General features: G+C 46.1%; 1 long non-coding RNA gene across 1 annotated transcript in view; it reads left to right on the top strand.

The window, feature by feature from the left end:
• The window catches only part of LOC137636569 (uncharacterized), a 34,712-nt gene extending 11,843 nt beyond the window's left edge, over positions 1-22,869 (top strand). The window contains exons 2-3 of the long non-coding RNA XR_011043153.1: positions 130-492; positions 21,690-22,869. This is a non-coding gene — a long non-coding RNA (uncharacterized lncRNA). The remainder of the gene's footprint in view (positions 1-129; positions 493-21,689) is intronic.
• The last annotated feature ends 205 nt before the right edge of the window (positions 22,870-23,074 follow it).

Genomic DNA, 23,074 nt, shown 5'->3' with positions numbered 1-23,074 from the left:
TCTTTGATAAAAAACAGGTACAACATTTGCCTCAGAGCACTGCTTAGTATGCATGCAAGATACTTTTAACACTAATATCACAACATTATTAGTAGTACTAATTTATATATAATTTCTGTCTCATTTCAGGTGTCGACGGAAATTGAGCTTTGCGTAAGCAGTATGCCTGAAGTGTCCAAAAAGGTAAAGGAAAGATGTACAGGAAAGTCAAACGTTTATATCAGAATTACCAAGGCTCATAGGGCTTGGCACTCGAAAAACACTATGAAGCATATCGGAACAGTCCCCCCTGAAGGAGAAATTTGAAGAGAGAAAGCTGGAACAAAGATGTCGGAGTTTTGGATCTATTGATATGGTAGAGTAGCGCATGAAGCTATAGAAATCCTTCCTGTTTAAGCCTTTTTACTTTGGAGGAAGGAAAAGGGACCAAAAAGATTTAGGGAGAGATGGCGTTGTGTCATGAAAACACCACTCTACATTACTCTAGTGAAGGTAAGAAAGATTTGAATACCTATGACCAGTAAACTAATAATTCTTTATGTAAAGGATTTATTTCTAGACTGCCAAGTTTCTTAAAAGTGATTGCAATGAGGAATTCTGTTAGGTCTATAATGGTATTTTATGCAGGAAATCTGCTTTCACAATCCTAGTAGGCCCTAGTCAGCAAATTGGTTAAACTGAGTCACAGCAGTATCTAGATTGGTAAACGTGTTGCCTTAGTTTAACGAACAGTTATTTGCTGGCTGGATTTGCTCTCCTCAGATTGTTTGTGATATGAAGTAATGTAAAAATCTTTTTGGGAATGAATTGAATCTGGTTAAATCATCTTTAAAACTATTTGTTCTTACATGAATACAAAGCATTGTCCCTTAATAGAAAAGAATGATTTCATCTGGAAAGCATCTGGTAAAACTTTTGATAAGGTGATAGTTGTCTCTGGCAGGCGTAAGGTGAGCCCCTCCCTTATTAAAGGCAACTGAGCACTCGCTTTGGTGTCGGGTTGTACCGAACGTGTATCACACACGTTCGTACACTGGAAAGGTATTTCTGTCTTTTGTATATTGTCGTTATCGCTTTCCCCTTGCACTGATAACCTGTTCATGCCTGTGTGTTCTTGAATCATTGTGTTTGAATTTTGATGTCGTTCTTGACGGGAACCGCTTGTATGTATACTCTTGATTTCTCCAAATAAAGTTACTGTAGTTGCATTTGACTCATCTCTCAGTCACCTCTTAATGGCTCGCTTGCACATTGGTGACCAGCGGAGTGACCTCTCCCTCCTGCCTGCCCCCCCACTGCTATGCCTTACTGTTTTACGATGCTGCCCACCGAACGTGTCTTTTTGGCACATGCGGCCTCAATGAAACTACCGCCCCTCACTAGCAGAAAAGCGTTCGCCTGGTTCCAGCATGCTGAAGTCCAGTTTTGTAATAAAGGCGTCATGCACCAAAGCATATTACGTTCTCGTGATGATCCCCGAGACACTTTCCCAGAAATCTCTAATTGTCTGTGCGAGCAGCACAGCCAATAACGTACGAAGACCTCAAATCATACCTCCTTCAGCAGTACTCTCCATCACCGGCTGCCTACATAGCAAAATTTTTTCAGCTCATCAACCATTGGGGGACCAAAAGGCTTCGCTCGCCCTCAGGGAAATGACCAGTATCGGTCGCCTCCATCCTGCCATAGACGGCTCTCCTCGTGAAGTGAATCCACTTCGTGCCCTTTAGTTACTACGCCTACCTGAACTTGTACGTGCTGCCATCCCCGATGTCGAAATTTTGTCCATGAAGGACCTGATGACCAAAGTCGACGCCCTTATGGACAGACACTTCACCATCTTCCAGACCTTTTTTAACATCGGAGTGGCAACAAAGCTGCCCACCACTCAAATATACCTCCAACGCCCTCAGGGAAATGACCAGTATCGGTCGCCTCCATCCTGCCGTAGACGGCTCTCCTCGTGAAGTGAATCCACTTCGTGCCCTTTAGTTACTACGCCTACCTGAACTTGTACGTGCTGCCATCCCCGATGTCGAAATTTTGTCCATGAAGGACCTGATGACCAAAGTCGACGCCCTTATGGACAGACACTTCACCATCTTCCAGACCTTTTTTAACATCGGAGTGGCGACAAAGCTGCCCACCACTCAAATATACCTCCAACGCCCTCAGGGAAATTACCAGTATCGGTCGCCTCCATCCTGCCGTAGACGGCTCTCCTCGTGAAGTGAATCCACTTCGTGCCCTTTAGTTACTACGCCTACCTGAACTTGTACGTGCTGCCATCCCCGATGTCGAAATTTTGTCCATGAAGGACCTGATGACCAAAGTCGACGCCCTTATGGACAGACACTTCACCATCTTCCAGACCTTTTTTAACATCGGAGTGGCGACAAAGCTGCCCACCACTCAAATATACCTCCAACGCCCTCAGGGAAATGACCAGTATCGGTCGCCTCCATCCTGCCATAGACGGCTCTCCTCGTGAAGTGAATCCACTTCGTGCCCTTTAGTTACTACGCCTACCTGAACTTGTACGTGCTGCCATCCCCGATGTCGAAATTTTGTCCATGAAGGACCTGATGACCAAAGTCGACGCCCTTATGGACAGACACTTCACCATCTTCCAGACCTTTTTTAACATCGGAGTGGCGACAAAGCTGCCCACCACTCAAATATACCTCCAACGCCCTCAGGGAAATTACCAGTATCGGTCGCCTCCATCCTGCCGTAGACGGCTCTCCTCGTGAAGTGAATCCACTTCGTGCCCTTTAGTTACTACGCCTACCTGAACTTGTACGTGCTGCCATCCCCGATGTCGAAATTTTGCCCATGAAGGACCTGATGACCAAAGTCGACGCCCTTATGGACAGACACTTCACCATCTTCCAGACCTTTTTTAACATAGGAGTGGCGACAAAGCTGGCCACCACTCAAATATACCTCCAACGACCTCTCCAGCCACTTACTGATGCACATCGGCCGCAGTTATGCCACTACCACTCCAAATTTGGGGCTGCTGGAAAGAAATGTGCAAATGGTTGACAATGGCCAAAAGACGTGTAAGTAGGCCATCGCTTGCGGCAGTGGCCTCCCCAGTCCCTAATCTTTTCTTTTTATATAATGCTGGTACTTGCGTGCAATTTTTGGTAGACCACGTGTGCTTGCCGTTCGCTTCTGCCAAGGCGACTCTCTAGGACACAATGGAGTTTGTCTAAGTCTGCCGACATCTGCCTGGTAACTGCCTATGGATCTGCGATATCCACTCAAGGGTAGTCAGCGCAGATTCGTACTCCTCGACGTCTGTCCAACCATATCAAGACGACGGGGCCCTCAGTGTTTGCCAGATTCAGACGTCTGGCACCAGATCGTTAGACAGCCGCTAAACAAACGTTCGCCATAATGGAAGAAATGGGCCTTTACTAAATGGCCTCCAGTCCATGGTCGTCACCCTTACACATCGTCCTTAAGAAGGATGGCACTTTGCGTCTGTGTGGGAATTACAGGCGCCTGAACATGCAGCCAAAACCGAATTACTACCCCCACCCAAATATTGCCGACGTGACCTCTTACTATTATTATTATTATTATTATTAATTGCTAAGCTACAACCCTAGTTGGAAAAAAAGAATGCTATAAGCCCAGTGGCTCCAACATGGAAAATAGCCCAGTGAGGAAAGGAAACAAGGAAAAAATAAATAGTTTAAGAATGATAACAAATATCTCCTATGTAAACTATAAAAACTTTAACAAAGCATGAGAAAGAGAAATTAGATAGAATTGTGTGCCTGAGTGTACCCTCAAGCAAGAGAACTCTAACCCAAGATAGTGGGAGACCATGGTACAGAGGCTATGGCACTACCCATGACTAGAGAACAATGGTTTGATTTTGGTGTGTCCTTCTCCTAGAAGAGCTGCTTACCATAGCTAAAGAGTCTCTTCTACCCTTACCAACAGGAAAGTAGCCACTGAACAATTACAGTGTAGTAGTTGACCCCTTTGGTGAAGAAGAATTGTTTGGTAATCTCAGTGTTGTCAGGTGTATGAGGACAGAGGAGAATCTGTAAAGAAAATGCCAGACTACTCGGTGTATGTGTAGGCAAAGGGAAAGTGAACCGTAACCAGAGAGAAGGGTCCAGTGTAGTACTAGCACAAAGTGAAGGTTTTCTCCATGTTCGACCTTCTAAAGGGGTATTATCAGGTGCCCATGAACCCAGAAGACATCCCCAAAACTGCCATCACCATCCCCTTTGGTACATACACCTTCAATTGCTTCCGTTTTGGCCTTTTTAATGCTGGGGCCACTTTTCATCTTCTCATGGACAACATCTTAAGGGACCTCCCCTTCAGTGTATGTATCTTACTCCAAAGAGGAACACCGCCGTCGTCTACTTATTGTGTTCGACTGACTACAACAAAACGGCAATGTAGTTCGGTACGACAAGTGTACCTTTGGCGCTAACGAAGTATCGTTCTTGGGGCACCACAGCTCTCCTGAAGGAGTCCACCCCTCCCTGAAAAGGTAGCAGCCATTCAGAACTTCCCTACGTCCTCAACCGTCAAAGCCCTGCAAGAATTCTTGGGCATCATCAACTATTATCACAGTTTCCTGCCGGCCATCGCCGCCACTCTTTCCCCCATCGATGCCTCCCACTAGGGCAAGCCAAAAGACCTTTAGTAGGGTCTCCTTCAAGAAGCGGCCTTCTGCAATGCAAAGAATATCCTATTAACTGCTGCTACTCTCACTTTTCCCATGCCACATGCACCTCTCCTTCTCTCCACCGATGCCAGCGATGTCGCTAGTAGGCCAGTCCTTGAGCAGGTGGTCAGCGGCTCGCCATGCTCATTGGCCTTCTTATATAGAAAACTGTCCAAGGCTGAATTCGGCTACTCTAACTTCGACGGCGAATCGCTGGCGGTGCACTTGGCTGCCCATCACTTTTGCCACTCCAATTGAATGTTTATTACTACACAGTTTTATGGAAGTTTTATTCCAGCTGTGACCAGATTGTGGAATGACCTTCTTAATCAGGGAGTCAAATCAGTGAAACTTCAGAAGTTCAAACTTGTAGTGAATGTTTTTGTCTTGAAAAGGCTGACATGAGTCTCTTCATATGACACTTATTTTAATGCTACTGATCTTAAGATATTTTACATTCTTTACTCGGTTTTCATATAGTTTATGTGCTTATTTCCTTTCCTCACTGGGCTATTTTTCCCTCTTGGATCCCCTGGGGTTACAGCATCCTGCTTTTCCATCTAGGTTGCAGCTTAATAATAATTATAATAAAATATTAAATTTCTATATCTGCTGTAATAGAGTTGGTTAATGTCATTTGCTGTTTCATTTCTAATGATGGAGAAGGTCCAGTTTCACACCAGCGGTGCTGAAGGAACCAAATACTGTATATACTTAGATATTAGAAAACTGAACTTTGGTGCAGTTCTGTTGTGTGGGTATTTCTGTTACCCCAATTTAGTCCAATGTAAAGCGATTGGTTTGTGAACCACTTTTACTTTTGGCTCGGTAGAGTGTAGACGTGGCGTCTCTCTCTCCCGTTAACAACCTGCCTTGACTTTATTGCTTTTCCTTTTTCTTTTGTGTGTGTCGGTGTGTGTATGGTTTTTGTCCCGCTATGCGGACATGTCCTGGGATTGAGGGCCGCCGCTGCGGCACCTTCATGTCGTCCTTGGAGACAGACCCACATCCTTTATGCCCGGTTTCTGTTACGCTAAACCCTCGGGCTCTTGTAACGACGGTGACGTTGAACCTCTGGGTTCTTTTACCGTCAGTCACGCTAATCCTTCGGGATCTCGTGACAGAGGAATCTCGATTCCTCGTTACGCTGACCCTTCGGGGTCTCGTAACTCTAGTCGCGCTAACACTTCGGTGTTTCGTGACAGAGAAACTCCGGTTTCTCGTTGCGTTGCTCCTTCGAGTTCGCGCAACACAGTTCACGCTTAAGTTAAGGGTTCTCATGACCAGAGTCATTCTTATTATGACATAGTTTTTAAACTCTCGTTGTGTTGATCCTTCGCGCTCACACAACACAAGCTATCGTGAACCTTCGGGTGAACGTAGCAGTGAGTTCTCTCAACAACCTGAGAGCTCTCGCGCGCACAACCAAGTTGGCGCGCACGATCAAGTTGGCGCGCACGGCCAAATTGGCGCGCACGGCCAAATTGGCGCGCATGACCGTCTTGGTGCGCACGAGCGCCTTGGCGCGCGCAAACAAAAGGGCGATCTTGGCGCGCAGGTTCATCCTATGGCGCTCCATATGCACAAACAGCCTATTGCTCGCCATGCGCGCGAACGTCCTGTTGCGCACCATGCTCACGAACAACACACTGCGCGCCTTGCGCGCGAGCAACCTTATGCGCGCCAGGTGCACGAACAACCTCATGCGCTCCAGGAGCGCGAAAAAAGTGCGCGCAATCGGGAGAGGCGCACACGCGAGCCCCCTTCCGCCTACCAACAGTTCGACGCAAGAGCGCACAATCATCTTGGCGCTCACAATCAGTCTCTCGAGCCTCTGGCTCTCAACAGAGACAACGGTCGCCTGTGCGACCGAGCCCAGATCCTATCCCTAAGGGTAGGCCTGTGCCTATCTTGCCTGTAGGGAAGCCCCCATTGGACAAGAGGGTTAGGAAACCTGACCAGGTTCCTAAACCTAGGGAGCAGTCCTTTCCTAAGGACCTTCCCCCTAGTTCCACAGGAGCCCGTGACCCCCCATGGCTTAGCAACTTATTTAATGTAATGCGCCAAGCCATGAAGGGAGTCGTTCCCCGCTTCCAGTCCTTAGGTGATATACCTAGGATTCCCTTGTCGCCTCCTCTCTTCTCGGCGTCCTCTCCTCCCTCCGATCCTAGGAGGAGGTCGGAAGTTCTCGCACAGGCGGGCCCCTCAGGCAAGGGGAGACGATCATCCCCTCGCAAAAGACCTCTGGAGGAGATTAGGCATGAACCTCAGGGTAGCCCCCTGCAGTTCAAGATGCCACAGGCCAGGCCAAAGGGGGAAAGGAAAAGGATTCGTCCTTCAACCCGCAAGGAGGATAGGGTTACTTACTATGGAGACTCCCTCCCTTCTTTACCGGTTGAGATAGTATCTAATGAGGGGCCACATGCGACCGTACGGGATTCATCCCGTACGGCAATGGACTTACCTTCCACCCGTAAGCCGATGGACTCCTCTAGGCCCTTGAGGACAGAGGATCTCCAGCCTCGTAGGAGGGAACAGAAGGATTTGTTCACCATCCCCAAATCCTTGGCCAGGCTTTCTTCCTCACTGCCTCCCAGGCAGCCGGAAGCAAGCACCTCCCCAGTAGTCTCCCTATCCCCAGTCGATACAGTTGACGACTTCGACCCACGCCGGGCTCCTATGGATGAGAGCTTGAACGTGGAAGGGCAGAGTGATCTCAAGGACGACGCTCTGCCAGCAGCCGTTAGCCCTAAGCTTACAGAGGATGAGAGGAAGGAGTCGAAACACGCCTTCTGGCCGGTTCTAGCCTGCATCCGTTCCATCAATGGACTTCCAGATCCATCGGCAGCCCCTCTAGATGAAAAAGAAACGGTCCTTGACCAGTTCTATGGCACTCAGAAACCTCATAAGACCAGTGCAGCTTTGCCCTGGTCAAAGGGGTTGAAGAGTTCCAAACAGAAGGCTGTGTCTCAGGCAACTGGTTCCACCTCTTCTCTCCGCTCCAACTCGTCCTCCAAGCTCTTACCTCCTCCGTATGTGTTTCAGAGGAGGTACTACGAGATCCTTGAAGAATCCCTTCCAACGCTGCCTCTCGACCACTCTATAGAGGCACTCTCGAAGGCCACCCCCTTCGAGAAACTCTTGGGACCTCCTGTCTCCTTTTCGGCCTCTGAAATCCTAAACCAGGAAAAGGTGGCGAAGTACGCCATGCAAGCTACTTCGTGGCTGGATTTCTGGTTAGGATCCTTAGGACAACTGATGCAGTCTAAAGACCTGTGTTGGGAGTCCTCCAGGAAGTCTTTGGAGACTTTCCTTTTGTCCGGCACTCGGGCCATCGAGTTCCTCTCTCATCAAGTATTGAACCTTTGGGCCAACACTATCCTGAAGAGGAGGGATGCCGTCATAGGAAAGCTCTATAGACATCTCCCTCAGGCCGAAGTAGCGAGTCTGAGAAATGCTCCTTTCGAGGGCAATTCTTTGTTCCATCCTGAGGATGTCGAGCGGGTGGCAGAGAGGTGGAGGAAGTCCAGTCAGGACTCCCTCATCCAAAAGGCCTTAACAGCTAGACCTTACCCCTCTCAGCCACAGCGGAAAGCACAGCATAACCCGCAGCCGAAAAGGGCTAGAGACCCAAAACAGCAGGGTAAAAAGGGTGCAAAGTAGGCCTTTCACAGTACAGTATAAAATCCTTCCGTTGGGGAAAGGGTAAGAAGGGATCTGGCTGAGGCCGGTCCCAATAAGACAGGCAATCCTCCCATTTGTCCACCTGGGGGTGGGATGCCTGCAAAGCCGCTGGCAGAGGTGGCTTTACCACGGGCCCAAACCCTGGACGGTCGAGGTGATTCGTTCAGGGTATCGTATCCCGTTCAGGCTCTCTCTCCCTCCACTGACTCGAGTGCCGATTCCATTGAACTCCAGTACGAAGGGATCCGCACAGGAGTTTGCCCTCAGGGCAGAAGTCCAGTCCATGTTGGAGAAGGACGCTCTCCAGGAGGTCCTCGACGGGTCCCCAGGCTTCTACAACTGACTCTTTCTTGTGAAAAAGGCGTCTGGAGGCTGGAGACCAGTCATCGACCTCTCGGCCCTGAACAGGTTTGTCGAACAGACACCTTTCAGGATGGAAACGGCCGACACAGTCAGACAAGCGATAAGACCTCTGGACTTCATGTGCTCTTTAGATCTGAAGGACGCATACTTCCAGATCCCAGTTCATCCGTCTTCCAGGAAGTATCTGAGATTCATGTTCAATCGGAAGCATTACCAGTTCAGGGTGCTGTTTGCGGTCTTTCCACAGCACCCCGGGTATTCACGAGAGTATTCGCCCTAGTATCATCTTGGGCTCACAGAGTTGGCATCCGTCTCCTGAGATACTTGGACGACTGGCTGATTCTGGCAGACTCGGAGGCGGCCCTTCTCCGTCACCGAGACGAGCTTCTAAGGTTTTGCCAGGATCTGGGGATCGTGGTAAACCTCGAGAAGTCTCAACTGCTCCCCTCTCAAGAACTGGTATACCTAGGCATGCGATTAGACACCCTAAGGCACAAAGCGTTTCCATCAGACGAAAGGATCCAGAGACTGAGGGAGATAGCACAGGTCTTCCTCAGTCGGGAAGAGCTCCCGGCGCAGGATTGGCTTCGCTTTCTCGGTCACCTCTCTTTCCTGACCCGACTGGTCCCCAACAGTCGCCTCAGGATGAGATCACTCCAGTGGCGACTAAAATCCCAGTGGAAACAGCACTCCGATTCCCGGGATCACCTAGTCCGCATAGGGCTAGAGGAACAGTCGGACCTCAGGTGGCGGCTGGCGGAGCCGAACCTCTGCAAAGGGGTCAATCTTCTCATCTCTCCCCTGGAATTGATGCTGTTTTCGGATGCATCAAAAGAAGGGTGGGGGGCTCACGTGCTGCACCATTACATCTCCGGCCAATGGTCCGAATCAGAAAGGTACCAGCACCTAAATCTCTTAGAGATAGGGCAGCCTTTCTGGCCTCAAAGAGTTCCACCAGGTCCTGGCAGGGCACTCCGTGGTGCTGATGAGCGACAACACCACAGTAGTAGCTTATCTAGGCAAACAGGACGGTACCTTGCCGTAGAGATACTCAGATGGGCAGAAGACAACTCGGTGACTCTATCAGCTCGCTTCATTCCGGGCAAGCGGAATGTGCTAGCAGACAAGCTGAGCAGAGCGACTCAGATAGTTGGCACCGACTGGTCTTTGAATCCTCTGATAGCCAACAAAGTCCTGACTTTGTGGGGGTCACCGACGGTGGATCTGTTTGCAACGGCCCTGAATTTCAGGCTCCCGTTGTACTGCTCCCCAGTCCCGGATCCCCAAGCTCTTTGTCAAGATGCTTTTCAACAACGGTGGATAAACCTGGACGCTTACTCGTTTCCCCGGTTCTGTCTGATGAGAAAAGTCCTCAACCAGGTACGAGCAAGCAACAATTTGCAAATGACAATCATAGCTCCGCTATGGCATCACGCAGAATGGTTCCCGGACCTTCTGCATCTCCTCGTGGAGATCCCGAGGGAGCTTCCTCCACAACACGACCTCCTCAAACAACCACATGCCAACATCTTTCACAGAGCCGTAGCCTCGCTTCGACTTCATGCCTGGAGACTATCCAGCACCTCCTCACACAGAGAGTCTTTTCGCAACCGGTTGCGAAAGAATGGCTGGACACCTCAGGAGATCCACAAACGCAGTCTACCAGGCGAAGTGGTCAGTTTTCTGTGGTTGGTGTCGTGGAAGGGGTATCTCTCCCCTCGATGCCTCTGTTCCAACCATAGTGGAGTTTCTTGTATACCTTCGGGAAGAAAAGCTTCTCACGGTCTCGGAAGTCAAAGGCTACCGCTCAGCCTTGAGTCTCGCCTTTAGACTGAAAGGAGTCGATATTTCCTCCTCGTTGGAACTTTCTTTGCTCATACGTAGTTATGAGCTTACTTACCCCCAGGCAGAGCTAAGACCTCCCCCTTGGAACGTGGTTCCGGTCCTCAGGTCTCTGAAGGGCTTCCCCTATGAACCACTACGCAGGCCTCAGATCGCCACCTCACGTGGAAGACGGTGTTCCTGCTCGCTTTGGCTTCGGCCAAGAAAATCAGAGAACTTCATGGTCTATCTGCTGATGTCTCCCACTCTAGGAGATGGGGGGAAGTAATCCTCAACTTCGTCCCTGAGTTTGTAGCTAAGACCCAAAATCCGGGTGTTCCGGACTCCAGGTTCGGCCCATTTCGGATAGAGAGTCTTCGTTCTGTAACCGAAGATCCAGACCAACTGTTACTATGTCCAGTGAGGAGTCTGAGGTGATACTTAAAAAGAACAGCAAATGCTCGTCCCCGGGTACGATCTCTCTTTGTCAGCACAGGGAAGGTCAAGAGGAGGGTCACGAGAAATACTATTTCCTCCTTGATAAGGAAAGTAATCGAATACGCTCTATATCCAGATCCTCTTCTGTCCAACCGACCCAGAGCTCATGACGTCAGAGGCATTGCAACGTCTCTGGCGTTCAAGAAAAAATTTTCTGTGGCACAGGTATTGCAAGCGGGCGTGTGGAAGCGTCACACGACCTTCACAGCCCACTACCTGAAAGATGTAACCCACAGGAGCATGGAAACCTTCTCCATTGGTCCTGTGGTGGCCGCACAACAAGTGATCTAATGCCTCCGGCTCCTTGATGGACAAGTAGCAGAGGGTTGAGGGCTGAGGTTACCCGGGTTAGTCTAGGGTGAATGAAAAGAATGTCTGGCTCACTTCTTTCTTTCTCCTTCTTCCCCCCTGGAGAAATAGCTCTGCAAGACCGAAGCATAGCTGACCTCACCCCTCTGCAGGTAAGAATCATTTCCCTTGTGCATCCTGGGTATGAATGTATACTTTTGTTACGTCACCAATACCTCTTGAGGGAGGGTATTGGATATGTCTTAGAATCCTCGAGTTCCTACGTGAAGACAAGCTATGAGTCTCTCTCACACAAGCTTCTGCAGGCCGCTATCAGTGAGTTACCTTGTACAGTAACTACTTCGATTTTAGCGAGGGTAGGGTTCCCTCTACTATCGATCACAGATCGAAATAGAGAGGACCCCGGGTCATGACCAAGGCCAGTTGGTATGGACTTCCTCCCTCCTAAGAGTAAGTCACCCTAATAAATAGCGAAGGTTTGTATCTATGTCGGAACAAATAACAAATTTGGAAATAATTTGTATTTTTCCTAACCTACAAACCTGAAGCTATTTATACAAATTGGCCCGCCACCCAGTCCCCCTAGAAGTCCTGCCAGAAAGCAAAAGTGGTTACTCAACGGACAGGTGTGAGTGAGCGGGGTAGCTAGTCTACCCCAACCCCCTCCCGCTAACTAGCGGATGGGGTAATTATCCTTCACTAAAATTACTAGGAAAGTAATACTGTACCCTGATAAATAGCTTCAGGTTTGGATGTTAGGAAAAATACAAATTATTTCCAAATTTGTTATTTTTTTAGCCTATGATTGTATAAAAAGCTCTGTCTGAGTGGGGATACCTTAATGTTGTGAAAGGGTTTGCGAATCGCCGTGATCATCAAAACTAGTCAAGGCCACCCATGGTAGATTGATTTGCTGTGAGCGATCAAATGAAAATATCCCACCATCACCAATCCACAGTGGGGCCAACATGATGATAAAAAAACTGGCCAAATCCCAGACACAAATTGACATGACTGAAGCTTTTGTCCTGCAGTGGACTAGAAATGGCTGCATTTGTTGTTGTTGTTGTTGTTGTTGTTGTAGTAGAAAAAGCAAGTGAACAGTACCAATTAAGCAGATTACATGCCACTCTTTGCTTAACCTTTTTACCCCCAAAGGACTTTCTGGTACGTTTCACAAAAGCCATCCCTTTACCCCCATGAACGTACCGGTACGTCCTTGCAAAAAAATGCTATAAAATTTTTTTTTTTCATATTTTTGATAATTTTTTGAAAAAATTCAGGCATTTTCCAAGAGAATGAGACCAACCTGACCTCTCTATGACAAAAATTAAGGCTGTTAGAGCAATTTAAAAAATATATACTGCAAAATGTGCTGGGAAAAAAATAACCGCCTGGGGGTTAAGGGTTGGAAATTTCCAAATAGCCTGGGGGTTAAAGGGTTAATTCCGTTTCTCACATTATTGAGAAATTTTCAATATTTAACTTAGCCGGTGATTATAATAGCTGCAGCTCTGCTGCTCGACAGAAAACTCTACGGAAAAAATCCGCCAGCGATCGCTATGCAGGTAGGGGGTGTACTTCAACAGCGCCATCTGTCGTCCAGATACCCAGTACTCATTGTAAACAAAGAACTCAATTTTCTCTCTGTCGTGCTACCGGCAAGACCTACTAATTCGCTGTTGCTAACTGGATTTGTTTTCACACTATTTGGTGAAGTACACTATTCTAGTTTTGAGCTTTCGCTGTGCAGGCTTTCTCTTCAATAAATCCTTGCATTCTTTTTTTGATTACGGATTATTTGTTGATGACTTTGGATAGTTTTTGAATTCCCCTTTGACCAATTCAAAATGGCTGACCCTTCTCAAGTCCCAAAATTCAGGAAGTGTAATGCTAGGGACTGTTCAAGGCATTTTCCGAAGGCCTCTATCGATCCTCACACTGTTTGTTCCAATTGTCGGGATAAAACCTGTCAATTGGAAGATCGATGTGAGGAATGCGTTGGGCTTTCGGAATTCGATTTTATCGAATTCCAAAAATATACACGTAGGCTAGAGAGAGATAGAGTCAGGAGAAGTTCCTCTCGTTCTGTTGAATTTTCCTCTCCTCATGCCCCACAACCTATTCCTTCCCCTGTAGTGGTTGCTCCTAATCCCCCTTCTGGCACTCAGGAACCTTCGATGGCTGATATGATGCGTGCCATCCAAGCTCTGGGTGAGAGAGTTGAGTCCCTGGCTAGTGACCGTAACCAGCTCATGGCGGACGTCAAGGAGCTGAAGTGTAAAAGTGCAGTGGGAAGTGATAAAGTGAGTGATAGTGTTGTGGATAGTGTTGCGCTTGAGGGTTCGTCTGTTCGTGCCTGTCGTCCTCCTAGTCCGGGACCTCTTGCAAGCTCCCAAGTCCAGGGGAGAAGCAATGTCGTACGACCAATGGGTTCGAGAGGCTTTAATCAGCGAACAGACGTTCCCTCCGTGGTTTCGGGCGTATCTACCCAAGATCGCCCCTACCACACAAAGACGAGAGAGCCCATTTATACCTCGTCTGCGGAAGAGGTTTCTCGCAAGAAACCATGGACCAAGGTCTCACGACCGTTAAAGCGCAAGTCGGTCCCTTCCGCGCAAGTCCAACGGCCCAGCTGTAGCCACTGGGTCAGTTCGGACTCGCTGCAGTCTTCCGATGACTGCTCACCTCCTAAGAGAGGCAAAGCGGTACCGCCTCAGACTGTTACACCGTCTGTCGCCGCACCTGCTCCTGCAGACCCTAAGTGGTCTTTGCTGCAGAGCATGCAGTCCCAATTAACGTCTCTGATGCAGGACTTTCGTGCGGAGAAGGTTGCTGCTGCACCAGCTAGTACAGCCTCTTGCCTACAACCAACCACACACTCGGTTGTGCGTCCTGTGGACGCTGAGGCGACCTTCTTGGGCACTCCAGCTGAGAGAGTCCCGCCACCCATGCGTTCCAGTGTGCCCTGCCAGCCGCATGTTGACGTTCAGCGACGCACGGAGCCTTCCGTTGACGTTCGCGAGGTACAACAATCGTCAGAGTTGTTTTGTTTTGACGCGGTGCGTCAACCTCCGCAACCCAGTGTGGTTGCCACTGCTCACCCACATCAGGCCAGACAGTCTGGAGTAGACGCCGTGCGTCCCCGCGCTGCTATGGTTGTTGCCAGCTCACAGACTGGGCAACAGTTCCATGACGTTGCGTCCGGTTCAGTCACGCATTCACCCGTGCGACCGGACTCAGCTAACCAGCCGTTACCTACTCCATTGCCGCTTCCTCCTCAATACTCGGACGATGGACTTTCTGATGACGATAGTGCTGCACACGTTGATGAACCACATTCGGATCTTGACGAGCCTAAGTCCACGCAACCCTCTTTGGACTTTAGGAAAGTTTTAGCTCTGTTCAAAGAGATGTTTCCGGACCAGTTTGTGTCTGTGGCTCCGCGCTCTCCTCCGTCAGAGTTTGTTTTAGGTATGCCGTCATCCTCGCCTGCCTTTACTAAACTCGTCCTCGCACGCTCGTCCAAGAGAGCTTTACGAGTGTTAGGAGAATGGATGCAGTCCAAAAAGAGTCTAGGGAAAACAGCCTTTACGTTTCCCCCTGCTAGACTCTCTTCTAGATCGAGCGTCTGGTATGCCACGGGAGAAGTTCTCGGCTTGGGAGTTCCTGCCTCTGCCCAGGGCGACTTCTCAAGTCTTGTAGACTCTCCCCGCAGGCTAGCCATGAGACGCTCAAAAATATGTTGGTCATCTTCGGACCTAGACCACCTTTTGAAAGGGATATTTAGAGCCTTCGAGGTCTTCAACTTTTTAGACTGGTGTCTGGGAGCTCTAATCAGGAAGATCTCTCCGACAGAGAAGGAGACTTCCTTGCTCATCATGTCCTGCATGGACAAGGCCGTACGTGACGGTTCTAATGAGCTGGCTGCATCGTTCGTGTCCGGAGTCCCCAAGAAGCGTGAGAACCTTTGCTCTTTCCTGTCAGCTGGAGTGACACCTTGCCAAAGATCCGAACTTCTGTTTGCTCCTCTTTCTAAGTGCCTCTTTCCAGAGGACTTGATTAAGGAGATTGCTGCTTCTTTGATACAGAAGGACACTCATGATCTGGTTGCGTCCTCCGCTCGCAAAGCCATCCCTTTGCCTACCTTGTCAGCTAGACCAAGGATGGACACTCCAGCGTCCCGATTTATTCCGCCCTTTCGTGGCAGAGCCTCCAGCAGAGGAGGTGCTCGTGCCGAAGGGAGACGTGGAAAGAAGAAAGGAACCAAGTCCTTTAAAGGCAGAGTCTGACTGCCAGCTTCTTCAGACAGCAGTGGGAGCCAGACTCAAGAACTTCTGGCAGACCTGGGAGAAGAGAGGCGCAGATGCACAATCTGTGAAGTTGCTCAGAGAAGGGTACAAGATCCCGTTTGTACGAAAACCCCCTCTAGCCACGTCTCCCATCGATCTCTCTCCCAGGTACAGAGAGGAAGACAAGAGACGAGCATTGAAACAGGAAGTGTCTCTATTACTAGAAAAGGGAGCGGTAGTCAAAGTCCTGGACCATCAAACCCCGGGCTTCTACAACCGTCTCTTCTTAGTGGCAAAGAAGACAGGAGGGTGGAGGCCGGTGCTAGACGTCAGTGCGCTGAATGTCTTTGTCACAAAGCAGACGTTCTCCATGGAGACCACAAAGTCCGTTCTAGCAGCGGTCAGAAGGGAAGACTGGATGGTCTCTTTAGACCTAAGGGACGCATACTTCCATGTCCCCATCCACCCAGACTCCCAACCTTTTCTGAGATTTGTTTACGAAAAGGTTGTCTACCAGTTTCAAGCCCTGTGCTTTGGCCTAAGCACAGCTCCTCTTGTGTTTACGAGGCTGATGAGGAATGTAGCCAAATTCCTTCATTTAGCGGACATCCGAGCCTCCCTCTATTTGGACGACTGGCTTCTAAGAGCTTCTTCCAGTCGTCGCTGTCTGAAGGATCTAAAGTGGACTCTAGATCTGACCAAGGAATTGGGTCTCCTTGTCAATTTGGAAAAGTCTCAAGTGGTCCCATCCCAAACTATTGTGTATTTAGGGATGGAGATTCACAGTCTAGCTTTTCGGGCTTTTCCGTCGGCCCCCAGGACAAGCCAAGCCCAGTTATGCATCCAGAACATGCTGAAGAAGGAACGATGTTCAGTCAGGCAGTGGATGAGTCTGATAGGGACACTATCATCCCTGGAACAGTTCGTATCGTTAGGAAGACTACACCTCCGTCCTCTTCAATATCACCTAGCTGTTTACTGGAAAAAGGACAAGACGCTAGAAGCGGTCTCGATCCCCATTTCCGAGAAGATGAAGTCTTGCCTGACTTGGTGGAAGGACAGTATCAGCCTCAGAGAGGGTCTGCCCCTGGCTGTTCAGACTCCCAACCACGTTCTCTTCTCGGACGCATCGGACACAGGCTGGGGCGCGACATTAGACGGTCGGGAATGCTCGGGAACTTGGAACTCGAGTCAAAGGAAAATGCATATCAACTGCAAGGAGCTACTGGCAGTTCATCTGGCCTTGAAAAGCTTCAAGTCTCTTCTTCAAGGCAAAGTGGTGGAGGTGAACTCGGACAACACCACGGCTTTGGCGTACGTCTCCAAGCAAGGAGGGACCCACTCTTTGACGTTGTACGAGATCGCAAGGGACCTCCTCACCTGGTCAAAAGGTCAAAACATTGCGCTAGTAACGAGGTTCATCCAAGGCAACTTGAATGTCATGGCAGATTGCCTCAGTCGGAAGGGACAAATCATTCCAACAGAATGGACCCTACACAAGGATGTGTGCAAGAGACTTTGGGCCACATGGGGCCAGCCAACCATAGATCTCTTCGCAACCTCGATGACCAAGAGGCTCCCAATATATTGCTCACCAATCCTGGACCCAGCAGCAGTTCATATAGATGCCTTTCTCCTAGATTGGTCACATCTAGAACTACAGTGAACCCTCGTTTATCGCGGTAGATAGGTTCCAGACGCGGCCGCGATAGTTGAAAATCCGCGAAGTAGTAACACCATATTTACCTATTTATTTAACATGTATATTCAGACTTTTAAAACCTTCCCTTGTACGTAGTACTGTTAACAAACTACCCTTTAATGTACAGAACACTTAATGCATGTAATACAGTACCCTAAACTAAAACAGGCACAAATATTAAAGGCGACTTTATATCATGCGTTTCCTAAACACGCCAAAAAGCACGATAAAAAATGGCAACCAATGTTTTGTTTACGTTTATCTCTGATCCTAATGAAGAAACAAACGCATTTACACATCTGTTTATAGGTTAGTTTTTGCATCAATTATATTGATTATTCAGTACAGTATGTTGATTTAGTTATTACTAATATTTTACTTAATTTTTCTTAGGACTTCCAAATGAAATTTTTTTCTTTATGACGCCGCCTGAAACGACGGCGTCATAAAGTACGCTCAATAAACAAACTAAGGAATTTAACCCGCATGATGAAAGTGATAAATAATGATATTACAGTAAAAGCTTTTATAAAATATGTTATTACAAATATTATTTACCGTATCTATATAAAATCATACATACGTAGCAAAGCAGGAAAACAATCTACGAGAGAGAGAGAGAGAGAGAGAGAGAGAGAGAGAGAGAGAGAGAGAGAGAGAGAGAGAGAGAGAGTTGTTTTACATACGTAAATATAAATTTTAAACAAAACAAAAATAGCCCCATTTCATATAAAATAGATTACAAATATTTTACTTTATCATATTACAGTAGTCTGTATAATACTGTAAAGTTCAGTACAGTATGTTGTTAAAGTCGTGGCGATGAAATTCTCACGAAACAAAAACACGCCATTTGATTACAACAGCTGATTCATTCTCTCTCTCTCTCTCTCTCTCTCTCTCTCTCTCTCTCTCTCTCTCTCTCTCTCTCTCTCTCTCTCTCTCGTGTTATACAATACTTACATTTAGATGAAGAAACTAAAATTAGTTTTCTTAGTGTCAATTAAATACGAAATGAAATAATTAGGCCGAGTCTACATCCATTTCAATCATAGCCAAAAATAGGGCATCCGATCTCATCAGCAAACCACTATTTTTTGGGAAATATCATTTTATTCTAGAAAATTGCCACTCTTTAAATAGTTAATTGCACATTAAGAAAGCGTGTACTTTTGTTTTTAAATTTCGGGTGTGTTTTAAAAATCGAGTATTGTTGACTTTTTTTTTTTTTACTTTTGGCTGTGATTAGATCAGCTGTCATCTAGCTGCCGCTCTTGAGTGTGTACGAATACACTAACAAAGTATCATTTATACCATTTCTTAACTTATTCAAACCGTCTACAGTATACAGTTGATATTACATAAGCACCAATGTGTTATAACCTATCAAATTTTTTTGTCTATTACATTTAAACCCCCCCTCTCTCTCTCTCTCTCTCTCTCTCTCTCTCTCTCTCTCTCTCTCTCTCTCTCTCTCTCTCTCTCTCTCTCTCTCTCTCTCTCTCTCTACCTCTCTCTCTCTCTCTCTCTCTCTCTCTCTCTCTGTGGGCTACTTTTCACTACCTCCCATTCCTTACCTCTCTCTATCTCTCTAACAAATGATATCTTTGTTGCTCCTCAAAGTTTCATTTATATTGAAAATCAATCATGATTCAATTTTCCTTACTTTCTCCAATCTCGCACCATCGGTCTCATCGCGGTATTTTCGATATTTCCGGAAAATCCGCAATATATGTATAGACATGGGTTATGAAAAAAATCCGCGAAGTGGTGAATCCGCGATGGTCGAACCGCGAAGTAGCGAGGGTTCACTGTATATGCATTCCCCCCGTTCAAGATTGTCAACAAGGTACTGCAGAAGTTCGCCTCTCACGAAGGGACAAGGTTGACGTTAGTTGCTCCCCTCTGGCCCGCGAGAGAATGGTTCACCGAGGTACTTCGATGGCTAGTGGACGTTCCCAGAACTCTTCCTCTAACGGTGGACCTTCTACGTCAGCCACACGTAAAGAAGGTACACCAAGGCCTCCACGCTCTTCGTCTGACTGCCTTCAGACTATCGAAAGACTCTCGAGAGCTAGAGGCTTTTCGAAGGAGGCAGCCAGGGCGATTGCTAGAGCAAGGAGGACATCCACCCTTAGAGTCTACCAATCGAAGTAGGAAGTCTTCCGAAACTGGTGCAAATCAGTATCTGTATCCTCGACCAGTACCTCTGTAACTCAAATAGCTGACTTCCTTTTATACCTGAGGAAAGAACGATCTCTTTCAGCTCCCACTATCAAGGGTTACAGAAGCATGTTGGCATCAGTCTTCCGTCACAGAGGCTTGGATCTTTCCAACAATAAAGATCTACAGGACCTCCTTAAGTCTTTTGAGACCACGAAGGAGCGTCGTTTGGCTACACCTGGTTGGAATTTAGACGTGGTACTAAGATTCCTCATGTCAGAAAGGTTCGAGCCGCTACAATCAGCCTCCTTTAAAGATCTCACCTTAAAGACTCTTTTCCTGGTTTGCTTAGCCACAGCTAAAAGAGTCAGTGAGATTCACGCCTTCAGCAGGAACATCGGATTTTCATCTGAAACGGCTACATGTTCTCTACAACTTGGTTTTCTAGCCAAAAATGAGCTACCTTCTCGTCCTTGGCCGAAATCGTTCGATATTCCAAGCCTTTCAAATATGGTTGGGAATGAACTAGAAAGAGTCTTATGCCCTGTGAGAGCTCTTAAGTTCTATTTAAGACGAACTAAACCTTTACGAGGACAGTCAGAAGCTTTATGGTGTTCAGTTAAGAAACCATCTTTGCCTATGGCAAAGAATGCTTTATCCTATTTTATCAGACTGTTAATACGAGAAGCTCATTCACATCTGAGTGAGGAAGACCAAGCTTTGCTGAAGGTAAGGACACATGAAGTTAGAGCTGTCGCAACTTCAGTGGCCTTTAAACAAAATAGATCTCTGCGAAGTATAATGGACGCAACCTATTGGAGAAGCAAGTCAGTGTTCGCGTCTTTTTATCTTAAGGATGTCCAGTCTCTTTACGAGGACTGCTACACTCTGGGACCATTCTTAGCAGCGAGTGCAGTAGTGGGTGAGGGCTCAACCACTACAATCCCCTAATTCCATAACCTTTTTAATCTTTCTCTTGAAATGTTTTTTATTGTTGTTTTTGGGTTGTCCGGAAGGCTAAGAAGCCTTTCGCATCCTGGTTGATTTGGCGGGTGGTCAAATTCTTTTCTTGAGAAGCGCCTAGATTAGAGGTTTTGATGAGGTCCTGTGGTATGGGTTGCAACCCTTCATACTTCAGATCCTAGGGGTCGCTCAGCATCCTAAGAGGATCGCGAGGCTCCGTAAGGAAGACGTACTTAAAAAGGCAGAGTAATTGTTCAAGTCGACTTCCTTACCAGGTACCTATTTATTTTATTTTTGTTATTTTGATAACTTCTGAAATGAAATAAAAAAATCCTTAGCTCATAATGATGTAAACATTTATTGCTGGTCTCTACCCACCCCCCTGGGTGTGAATCAGCTATTATAATCACCGGCTAAGTTAAATATTGAAAAATGTTATTTTGATAATAAAATAAATTTTTGAATATACTTACCTGGTGATTATAAATTAAAGGACCCTCCCTTCCTCCCCAATAGAGACGCAGTGGACCGAGGAGAAAATTGAGTTCTTTGTTTACAATGAGTACTGGGTATCTGGACGACAGATGGCGCTGTTGAAGTACACCCCCTACCTGCATAGCGATCGCTGGCGGATTTTTTCTGTAGAGTTTTCTGTCGAGCAGCAGAGCTGCAGCTATTATAATCACCGGGTAAGTATATTCAAAAATTTATTTTATTATCAAAATAACATTTTATTAATGCACAGTTTTTGTTACAGAGTTTTGAAATTATGAGCTATTATAGTGTGATATTTTTCACATCATTAGTCCTCATGACCTAAACCTGTTCCAGTTTAGTATAGGAATTCATTGGAATTACAGTATTACTGAAGGTCCTCAACCTACAAAATCAATGTTAGATTTTGGCCCAACCTGTACCCCATGCCTATGATTTCCAGCTGCCATATGAAATTGATATGAGGGTATTACAAATGTCATTTTGCTTTCTGTATTGAATGTTACAATATTGTTTTATTATGGTATTTCTTTACCTTATCTTTGTTATTTTCACTTGGATTTTGGTTGGTAGTTCCGAATTTTTGTAAGTCGAAGACCTGTACAGTATATAATAATTCAATGGAATTATTAAATTAATTTTATTACTTTAAAACACTTCATGAGAAAAATTCTAAAATCGTAATTTTCTTTTACAGATTTTACTCTATAACACCACCACCAAAGGACAGGAATATCGGCGTGAAGGTCGATCCCACTCCATTCGCATTTCGCAGAGTTACTTCGAACTCTACTAATGTACTAATGTTTCGTTCCATATCACTTGAAACGTGATATATAGATGAGTTTTTTTTTTATATAGTTATTTCAAACTATAAACACTTGTATCATCTGCTGAAGCTAGAAGAAATACAGTTAGAAAGAAATCTATAGATTTAGGTGTAATATTTAGATATGTGAACTTGAACGTTATTATTTTAAGTTATTTTCTTAATTGTAGGTATTGACAAAATGTTATTACTATTTCATTAAAGTCTAGCTGGTTGGGATCATATTTTTCAGGAGAAGGGTAAAGTCAAAATTGACCGTTTACGTAAATGTATAAAAGCCTTCAATGCTTATAGTCGGAGCTATGTATGGAACATTTTAAACCTGAAAAGCTTTATACTTTAATGTATCACAGTTAACGTTTAAGCATCATAAAATACAAGGATTAGGAAGTCATTATTTTTAGGAGGAAGACTTTCCATAGAATTTCTGTAGCTCTTGCTTAGGTTTCGTTGCCGTCATTGTTGAATTTCTCTATGATTTAAGGCTTTTAGCAAGAAGTATCCGGAGAACAGTAATTTGAACATTGAATTCTTTTGCAAAGGTCACGTGATTTACAAATTTAAGCTTAGTTACCGATGAAAAATTAGTCTCATTAGTTATATTCAACTCAAAGTACCTATAGTGATTTCATGCACTCCATATTAAGTAGACATCCTGGCACTGTTCCTCAGGCGTATTCGAATTTTATGCGATTTTTAGGGCTTAGGTATTTTCATAACATTGTTAATAGGCAGAATACATTTCAGGATTTATGAAATTTTTCTATTTAAAAATATTCCTGTTTTGGTTTTTGGAATTAACTGTCTTAAACTGTAAAGTGATTTTTGGGTTCCACTTAACTAATTTTTTAGAAAATATATAATGGTTTTTAGTCTGTTTAGCTCTGATAAATGACTTTTTTATAAATATTTTCATCTTGTATAAATAGATCACGTTTCTCTCAGCTTGCTAAGAGACTTTTAAATGTATTCTTCCTGTTAATGATTATAATAGGGTTTGATATTGTACATATACTGCAGAAGTGGTAACACCTCGCTCAATTGAAAAGGTCGCTAAACTATAGTCATGTCCACTGGATTACAGTTATTGGCAATATTGATTTATTAATTTTCTTTATGTTTTCCATATTTGTCTATGTTCACCTATTTTTACCTCCGCCAGGAGGTTATGTTTTCGGTTCGGTTTGTTTGTTTGTTTGTTTGTTTGTTTGTTTCTCTGTTTGTCTGTCTGTCTGTGGACAACGTAGAGGCCA

Source organism: Palaemon carinicauda, unplaced genomic scaffold (assembly GCF_036898095.1).
Source record: "Palaemon carinicauda isolate YSFRI2023 unplaced genomic scaffold, ASM3689809v2 scaffold330, whole genome shotgun sequence".
Classification (NCBI taxonomy): domain Eukaryota; kingdom Metazoa; phylum Arthropoda; class Malacostraca; order Decapoda; family Palaemonidae; genus Palaemon; species Palaemon carinicauda.
The sequence above is the reverse complement of the archived record's forward strand: the minus strand, read 5'-3'. Positions and strand labels throughout refer to the sequence as shown.